The following is a 10,898-nucleotide window of genomic DNA, read 5'->3' as shown; positions in this document are numbered from 1 at the left end:
CTTTGTCAAAATCAACTTTTAGAAAGTAGATATCCTAGTTTGTCTCTTTTGCATGCTTTAAGCCTTCCCATAGGGTCAGAATGGCCTCTAGAATGTGTCTTCCTTGAATGAATCCATTTTGTTCTTCCCTTATCCAATCTTTCATTTTGAATTTGAGTCTAATAGCTAGTGCTTTGGTGAAAATTTTGTAGCTGGTATTGAGCATAGTTAGTGGTCTCTAGTTCTTTAAGACTTCCTTAGGACCACCTTTGGGAATAAGCTTGATCATGCTTGTGTTGATCCATGGGTCCAGGAACCCCTTTGTTTTGGATTCTTGCCAAAGAAGAAGAAGATAGGGGCCAACTGTATCCCAAAAATTTGGTAAAATTCAATTGGGAGACCATCCTTGCCTGGGGTTTTGCCTTTCGCCATAGAGGTGACAGTGACTTTTAGTTCCTCGAGGGAAAGATCTCTATCCAAGAAGATGGAGTTAAAACATTGAACCATCTTCCTCCTGACCATCTTGCATTTTTCTCTCGCTCTGATTTTCTCCATGGTGAGGATCTCTAGGTTCCCAAGTATTCTCTGAAACTGCTCTGCGACAACCTATCCTATCTCTTTTGGATCATGGATTAGGCAGTCCTCGTGTCAAAGAACTCAATTGATTCCTGAGCCTATTTTTTCCTAAGGCAGCAAAACATATCTTCATTGGGTCTGTCGCATTTTTGTGTCGACCATTCTCTTGTGTAGACTTTGGATTTGGCTGCCTCAATGACCGCTTCTACTCTCAACTTGTCTCTGAAAGATTTGAGCTTTTTCTATCTCTGGGGTGACTCGTCCTCCTCCTAGTGTTTGATTTGTTCCTCAAGGAGATTGTGTCTATCAGCTCTAGTAGTATCTACTCGCTTTTTTGATGGCTTTAAGGAAAAAGCATGTTCTTTTTGTAGCCCTGATCCATTTTTCAATAACACTAGCCATGCCCTCAAAAGCTTTTTCCCAAATTTTGATTATCTTTCGTTGCACGTAGGGTAAGCAAAAGAAAAATGGATTAGCTTTGAACCCCTTCTCTTACACTGACTTTTATCCAGAGAAATTAGGATTGGTTTATGCTCAGAGAAGGGAAGAGAAACAAGGGCTTCACTCTTGTAGCATAGAGCTGAGTCTACAATTTAGCTAAGGATGGCAAAACTCAACTCCTATCATGAAAGTTTCAAAAATGGGTAGAGGGTGTGTGATTGCCTGGGTGAGATGAGTTGTTATCCCCAGAATTGCTCCACCTCTCCCTTCTTCATGGTTGGTGTAATACCACTATCTTTTGTCATCTATTTGACTGAGCTGCCAGCAGGCAGCGAAGCTTAGCCTCTGATACTTTAACCTCATGTAAGGCTATAAAATCCAGTCTAAGGGTTTTTTATCCTAGCCACCTTTTAAAAATAGTAGGTTTGAGGTTGTTTGTTAAACCCTGAACATTGATACTCAAGAAGGATAAGTTGTCTTGCATCATTGGGAAGTGTTTTTATTTCTTTTCTTCTTGAAACTTACTGAGCTGTTCTACGAAGATAATGCAAAGCCTCTCAACATCCTTATTTTCTCTCTTTCTATTGAATTGAGTTCCTTTCCTTTGATGTTTCCCTCCTCAATAGGTGTCTTGGCTTTTCCCAACTTGTTAGATTTTCTACCTTTGATAATTGTAAAAGGAGTCCTTCTCATAGTTTCATGTTCTACCTGTTCTACTCATATATTAATCACAACAATAAGTGTCAAATGACTTAAGCATAAACACCGTCCACTGGCATATGCATCAATAATATCTCATCCAACATATTGCCCATCCCTTCATTGAAGGGTCATATTCTACTCCAAGACGCAAGTCCCAGCTTGATGTGGAAGTTTGAGGCAGCCATTTGGATTAGCTTCATTTTTTGTTCATTGATTACCATGCTCTTAGTATTGTTGCTACATGCAACCTAGTCATGGGTATGATGTCCTCAAGCTAGTTTACTATCAATAACTTTGGACTCATGACTCACTTCGAGGAGTCTACATAGTTGTATTGATTTTTGCATCTTCCTTATGAATAAATACATTTTGGTGTGCTCTTTTTTTCTTCAAAGGACTTCTTTGCCTCCTTTTGTGGTCCATTTGAAGATGAATATTTCTCTTTTTGTTCACATTATGAATGCAAGATCATGTTTCGAGAACATTTTTTGAGACCTACGTAATTCATCCAATTCACGATCATTGCTTGTTGTGACTACTTGACAAGGTTATCAAACACATTTGCAAACTCTTTTGGCATGTTGTCATATCAAGGCATGACCATAGTCAAAATTCTCAAAGTATGTTGCTCAAATCCACAAAACAACCACACAACGTTCTTAAATGAATGCATGTTCCCAACCACAATCACTCCATTGATAGAAACATGCATACATCACATGGATGAGAGAAGAAGAAACACAACTAGTCAACCTTCTAGTTAATGCAGAGGAAATGTCTGTGAAAGAGCCTGTTGTCCTATTTAATAGCTAGTACTCCCATGGAAGGAATTCCATTCAAGAAATTTGTATTAAGATTCAAAATCAAGACATGGGCATATCATGCAGGAAGCACATCACAATTCTTCCCCTAATTCCAATTTAAACAACAGACAAGCTACCGATGAAAGAAACCAACCAAAACTATCTTGAACATAGTTAGACCACAAGAACATGAAAGAGAAAACAAAACCCCCGTGATCCTCAAACTCTATGCAATAAGAAAATGAAAGGCTCACCTAAAGTCTTGTGCATTTATTGCAGTACAATAACTTTCATATCAAAATAAGAAAAATTGAACATAACGATCACAAAGTTCTTGCATGAACATGATATTAATCCTGAGTAAAGTACACACAAACAATGATGCCTCTGCAGACTATGCCACTGCTAATTAAAGAGGTAGTACATTCCTATATTTTGCATGAAGAAAATGCCCATGGCAACAAGAACAAAGTACACAGGCCTTTTGAACAAAGTGGAGTAATGGCTGGTCTAAACAAGAATACCATTTGCACAAATCAGTGAATTGACATATGAAGGGCAATATGAATTACATGGAAGTGTCATAAATGTCTTTGCAAATGTTAGTAGAGCACAACATATCTTACCTGATTTCTTGACAAACAATGCAATGGTCATCATAGCTATAAAATGAAGGATGGGATATGCTCACAACTACATGAGTGGAAGCATCCACCCTACACTGACAATGGGTGCAATGCAGGAAGTACTACATACCCTGTTGTATGAACAGAACAAGGTTCAACTAAACTGACTATGGATGGACCACATTCTAACATTGCAGCATTCAAAGGAGCAAAGGAGCAATCCTACATGAAGGAAACAGTCTTGACATCTTAGAAGATGATCCTCTAACCTTTGATACATGGTATATACACTAGCCAACAAGTTGTCGACTTCCAAGATCGACCTCTAGTTGTTGCTATGTCAGTAGGATTCTCACCACTAAGTATATTCAAAGACAAATATTGTGAAGAGCTTGCATTTATGACATTATTCTATGGTCACCCATGTACATATAAGATACCATCAAGAACAAACTATCAAGATATAGTCAGATGGGAACAAACAAATAAAGATAGAAGATTCACGCTAAGTATAGAGAATCATTTCTTCAAAACAATGAAAGCTCTAGTCTGACAAGTTCTTTCATCAACATGGGTTCATTTATGAAAAAGGACAATTAAGAGGCACATCTTTGCAGGCAAAAGATTTAGTCCAAGACACGAACATAGAGAAATTGCTCCAATCTAAGATTCGATACAAAGACATTATTTATCTTTGCACATTTGCTGACTACAAGCAAAGACTTGGAGAAGAATGTCATTGCAAGGGTAAGGCGACTAGGCACTCCAACTTTCTTCCGCACATTCTCAATGGCAGCGGAGAAGTTATGGGATCCATTAGTGACATGCTTGCAAGGATTGCAAAACACATTGCCTGACAATAGCCTACGATGTGATCCAAATGGGATTCACCAATTAATTTGTTCTAATCCAATCCTGTTACAATCGATCAATACTATGTACATAGATTCCACGCCATGAAGACATTATTGAAGTAGGATGCCACTATTCTTGGGTTGTAAATGACTTCTTCTTCATCACACTAAATTCTAGCACAAGGGGAGCGAACATGACCATGGGCTTCTCTGGACCCACAATGCACCAATGTATGTGATCGAGGAGATCCAAGCATATGTTGATAAATATATCACCACAAATGCATCCAAACTAACAATAGGAAGACATGTGAAAGAATGACAAAAACATGTAGGTTTGATGTCCCATGACTTCCAATGAGAGAAACCTTAATTCTTACACCATTTCCTCCCTCCATAACATCAAACATTTACAAGGAAAAATACAAGCACGTCTCAACATTACTAGCACAAGAAAGCTCACAAACACTCATCTTGGATAGTTTCTTCAATGAAGTAGACATGTTTGAAGAAGAGCACATACCCTCGCTTTGTTCTTCTATTTGTCAACCAACAGTCTTTTTGTAGAGGCACCCTAAAGACATATACACAAACAATTTCAACCCCACTATTTCTAAGATTTGGGGAGCAAATATAGATATTCAATTCAAGATATCATACATTACAAAAAATAATAAAGAAACGAACAACGTTTTTCAGTTCTCCTTAAAACAGAGCTTGGAAACAAATGCATCTGTAAAGGAATGAATAAGAAAAGTCAAAACTACTATTTGAAACATGCAACATATCAGTGCACAACAAGCAATTTATTTAACTTTGTTGCTACCATTGACAAGTACACCAGGGGTGCAACAAGAGAGTTTGTTTACATAAACAAGAGTGCATTTGATGAGCGTAATTTCCTACTAAAGTGTTAAGCACAATTAAAGTAACTTGACCCCTAATCACTAATATATTCTTTAATGACGTTATTTGCAAGTACATGAAACACAAACCAACATTGCAACATATTTGACTTGCAAGCTTCACAAACCTTTATGAAACTACTAAGAACAATGAACAAGAATGAAAAAGAGAAAAAATAATCTGATTCAACAATTATAATAAAAACAAGGACCCTGAGAACCACTATAGAGAACTTTGCTTGCTTTATCTACCTTTTCATTCAAATGAACACTGTTTGAAGAATGATCTACCTTGACATGTACAATCATTACAAAGGCACTATTACAAAAACCAAGAAAACTACCATAAGATCATCTTGTATCTAGCTATAGCAACAAACAATACATGCCATACATTAACAACCTCAAGCAACCACAACTTTAACAAAACAGGTGATAGATATGACCTCGGCATAGAAATATCTACATAGTCACTCAATTCCAATCCTTGATAAAAAACTGTCACATGATACATATGATGCCTAACAAAATATACTATGCAAAGATATGAAACCTTAACTCATAGCAACAAATCATCATAGAGGATACCATGCTTAAAAAAAGAATACATCCAACAAGGAAGCTAGTTGTATTCCAACAAGGAAGCTACTTTTCTTCTTATCAAGAAATGTTGGCACAGGCAAAACCTTCACATTGTTGCTTCTTATACAAAGCGTTGCTACATTCTTACTTTCACCATGATTATGTAAACATAGAAAACCCAAGGGCTTTGCTAATGGCATACATTGGAAAAGTTGCATGTCATATCAGTGTTACAATAATCCATTCAGCTCTACATCTCCACCTAATGACATCTATGTACACAGCCCTCTCCATAGACAAGATTCAAACACTATCAGTCCTATATAAACACCTGACATCATAGTATTGGATGAGGTGTCCTTAATTGGGTTAAACACTTTCATCACTACAAATATGCAAATGCCTTAGATAAAGCGTAACCACCTCGAGCCATTCAGAGGAGTTGATGTTGTGCTTTGTGAAGACTTGTGCCAAGGGACCCCGATGAAGGACTCCTAAATTTTCTGTGACCAAAGAAGTTCATCAAGAATGATACCTCCCTTCTGGTGAAATAAGGTACAATAGTACGAGTTATAAAAACCAATGCACACCAAGACAACAAAGAATTCATTGACATACTAAACAGAATGACAATCACATCCCATACCAATTCTGATGTTAACGTATACTAAACCAGCTATACATGTGTACTAAAAAAAAAAGCACACAATTCCACACCTATTTTACACAAATGCCATGAAGGACAAGCACAATGACTCTCCAATGACTATGTTTTCAAAATGCTAATAACCCCAACACGCATTCTGAAGGCGAAGGATGTTCAACACAAGACTTGCACCAAGATGACCACGATCCCAAATGATTCAAAAACCACAGCAAGTTTACATGGATAAGAGAGACTAAAGCCACGGATAATAGTGGATATCTACTCGAGACACCTAGACATTAGAGATGGAATTGTCAATGCAGCAGATGGCATATTCAAACGATCAAGGACAGACATTGAACCCTTCATTGTGTGGGTTGAATTCTATGATAACAAGACAGGGCAAAACACTCATTCTCAACATAAATTTCTTTACAATCAAAACACAGCCTCAACACATCACTATCATCAATCCCAATACTTCAAGTTCAAAGTGAGTTCCAAATTGGAAGGAACCATCTTAACACAGTATGCAATAAACAATACATTGTTCATAAGGGCTCTCAATGGACTACCTTGCATTTGATCCATCCAACATCAAGGGCCATGGTCTTGTGACACTGCACTTTCCAGTATGCGTGACCCCAACAACCTTTACTTACTATCCAATGTAGAACAAAAACATATCAAAGTAGAGCCGCTCATCTTACAAGAAACACCATCTAAACACCACATACTGATGGGTTTAGATGACTTCGACGACTCTAAAAATACAAAGTTCAACATACAAAGGCTAAACATAAGTTCTACAGAATTACTTGCAAAAGACCTACTAGCTTGCATGAGCTTGTTTAATGCAATGATTATATGCCTCCAAAGAAACACACACAAATCAATCAAATAACTTACCTTTACTAGGCTTTCAATCCATCTCAACATTAACTGGCATTGGCATCACAACATACATCAAACATAGCATCAACCTACTAACAACAGAATAAGCATATAATGACAGTTGTGAATGCCTTTTAACCATAATACAAACAACTAACAAAATTAGCATTGCAATAATAAATATATATAAGTCCCAAAAAACAAGCACAACACCACTATTACAAATATTACAACACATCCATTCTGAAGTGGGAGACAGATGGCTTCTTATTGCTATAAGCCTCATGTGGTGTTTTACCTTTGAGTGCCTTTGTATAGCTGCGATTAAGGATGTAAACCACAGTATTGATAGCCTCAGTCCAAAAGTGGTTTGGCAGCCCAGCACCTTTCAACATACACCTCCCCATCTCCACCGTGTCTCGCATTTGGCATTCAGTAACCGAATTTTGTTGAGTCGTATGTGGTGTCATCGTTTGTCGCTTGATCCCTTTGCTCTTGCAAAAATCTCCAAGCTCTGTAGAAACAAAGTCACCACCACCATCCGATCTGATTTTCTTCACTTTCCTCCTTGTTTCATTTTCAACAAGCTGTATCCATTCTTTAAATTTACCAAAAGCTTGAGCCTTTTTGCGAAGAAAGTACACCCACATCTTCCTATTATAGTCGTCGACAATTAATAAAAAATAGGAAGATCCTCCCAAGGCTTGTGTAGGCATCTTACCACACAAGTCAACATGCACCAACTCTAGAGGAGCATTTACTCTATTCTTGCTTTCTTGTGGGAATGCCTTTCTCATTGCTTGCCCATCATGCAAGCTTCACATGGTTCTTTGATTTTTGTGACTGCAGGTAAGTGAGCAACCATACCTTGCTTCTGCATCTCCTTCAGCACTACAAATCCGATGTGGTCGAATCTTTCATGCCAAAGTTTGCTTGTACCGGTAGGTTGCTTGTTCAACTACAAGTCCCGTACTACAAGTCCCGTGTATGCGCATCAAAGCACTCGTGAATTCAGGAGCAAGCCACAACTTCCTCTCTCTCGAGGTATGGGAAAAGCTACAAGTATCCCTAACCCTCACCATCACTTCAATAAGAGCTATAAACGGCCAACTCCTACAAACTTTGGGTTTTGTGAATTTAAGTTTAGCGATTGTTCGCCAAGCAGTGGATATACGATTTTATGTTCTCCCCACAGAAGCAACTAAAGAACAAATTATGCTAGGAAAAACCTGGTGCTATGCCGTAAATTGTCAAATCGACTGGCACGCCCGAGCTGCTTCGCTCACCAATGGTGGCCAAATGGTGGTAGTTCCGATGTGTCAACCAAGCCCCCCCTCTTCAGCTTCGCCCTCTTCGATCCACGATAATGAAGCTACACAGTAGGGCAGACCGGAAGCCCCATCCCGCACTAGCACCCCACCTATAGTCCTAGTTCATGGTCCCAGCTCGAAAGGGGAAGAAACCTAACTGCAATGATAAACCAATTCCATTTCCCGCTTGACTGACGCCACCATCCTTTGCCCAAGAAATCCGTGAGCTGCAAGTACAAGATGCTTTCCTCTGTGCCCAACGTCACTTCAATCGGACCCGACTCCGAGCAAATGTCAAAGCAGCAATGAGAGCCCTGATTGCCCAAAGAAAACCTCTTTTGAACCCATCCATTACAAGAAGAAAGCCGCACCACCCACCCGCACCCCCACCTCATCCACCGCCACACACCGCCAACAACTTGATCCGCACCACCCGCTTAGGTGGCCAAGGTAAGAAAGTCTTCTGAGTCCAGAAGTCGACCGTGCAAACCCTGAAGGTGTCAAAGGTAGCACCACAAGAACTTGTGTCTCCCCGAGATACAGCACCACAAGAACTTGCCGACGAACCGAACGAAGCCGGCCAGCCCTAAGGTACCGAATACGTGGGTATTGAATACACACTAGTACCATGGATGGTTCGACCCAACACAAGTATCACCACAACCAGTCAAGGGACCCCACAGGAACCGATTTCCCTCCCACATAGAGTTACACAAGAACCTCCCTTTGGGGACGAACACTCGAAGGTAATGGCGAATGTACCCCCTCCGATGGTACCATCCTACTCACGAAAGCAAGGGTCGGCCCCATGCAGACTCACAAAAACTCGCTTCTCCCAAGAAGATGGACCACGCCACAACAACAAAGTCTAGCACAAATGTGCCCCTCGCATCCAAGGTTAAAAACAAGCTGGACACTTACTCTACATGGCTCCTTACCCGCTATGGCGCAGTACGGCGTTCGCCTACACCACATTCATTTTATAATCATCAAGTCCAAGTCTAGGTGAGTTAGTATGGTTGGCATCTCACTAGACACACCCCAGCCCACTAGTCCTTGTCAAACACACCACATGCACACACACGGTCAGCACCAGGTGATTAGGATCCATTTTTGCAATTTTTCATAATCTTGCACGTTGACCTCACAATCATGCCCACACCGCACAAGTGCACTCTACTCTCACCCTTTTCCCCCCCACACATACCACTCTCTCTTTCTTTTGCTCTTTTACATAGTCAGTATCCTGCACAATGGTATCCCGCCAATCATCGCGATCCCAACATCCTGCCGACCATCACCATTGCCATCGACAAATCACTTCGGTCATCACCAACAAAGTATCTTGCTGCCCGTCATGATCGCAACATCCTGCTGATCATCGCCATCGACAAATCGTGTCAATCATCGCCAACAAGTATCCTGCCACCCATTGCGATCCCAACATCCCACCGATCGTCGCCATCGCCATCGACAAATCGCATCGATCATCGCCAACGAAGTATCCCACCGATCGCCGCCATTCCATATCGCACCGCCCGTCATCATCTCAAAACCTGTCGATCGCGGTCTTGGCCACATCTCGCCACCCGTCACTATCTATTTACCACACCGACCATCGCCATATTTGTATCTCGCCAATCGGGGGGATGGGAAATCTATGTAAACAGGCTTATCCCATCGGGTCATCGCCATAGAAGTTGCCCCCAAACTCTTGCAAAATTTTCCCAGAATTCTGACAGTTTCCTACCCCCTTCCACTACAACCTGAAAAGCCTTTTATGTCCTCCTGCTTTTCCTCATCCGTCGACTCCCTCAATTGCCATCCCTGTTTCCAATGGATCCCGAACAAGAGTTCTTTGAGTTCGAAATAGACCTGGGACTCCACCCTCACCCTATCCCAGAGGCCACTGGCTCATCAAACTCCCAAAGCACTCCATCTGCCATGATCCGCATGCCTTCAAAGATCCCCTGGGAAGACTTGCAAGACAAAGAAACATCCACCAAGCAGGCCAGTTAAGAGGATCCAACCGTGGCACATGCATTCCTCCCTCGAGGTCAAGAAAGCACACCTTGATGCCAACAGCAGTTGAGTACAAGGTCGTGCCCTCCCAAGCACACTCACCACTTGGAGAAACATGGCTCTAAGAACTAGACGCTTGCGTCATACACTTGCGCTTTGCCTACAAGGGCCACGACTACACCCTCCACTACCATATAGCAACAGCATACGTAGCTTTCCAGGATCCAGCAGTGGAGGAGGCACTCAACTTTGCAAGCTTGAGCAGAGTAGCCGCACGTCTCCCATGCCACTTGGACATGACACTCCTGGCAGAATTCCTCAAGGCATACAACAACAACACCAATGTTGGCGTCCTTCGAGATGCAGCAAGCAATCCCCACCCCTACCAAATCAATCAAGATGTGGTATGGGCAGCCTTCAACCTACCGATGGTCGGTGAGAAATACTCCAAAAAGAAAAAGCTCGACGCCCTCAAAATGGTCTATCACTATGACTCCACAAGTGCAAGGGCCACATCTAGTTCGCAACCATCCACAAACTCGAGGTGGAACGACTAGC

Source organism: Dipteris shenzhenensis, chromosome 6, assembly GCF_047967505.1.
Source record: "Dipteris shenzhenensis isolate YYH24624 ecotype China chromosome 6, Dip_SZ_1.0, whole genome shotgun sequence".
Taxonomy (NCBI): domain Eukaryota; kingdom Viridiplantae; phylum Streptophyta; class Polypodiopsida; order Gleicheniales; family Dipteridaceae; genus Dipteris; species Dipteris shenzhenensis.
This window is presented reverse-complemented; position numbering follows the sequence as displayed.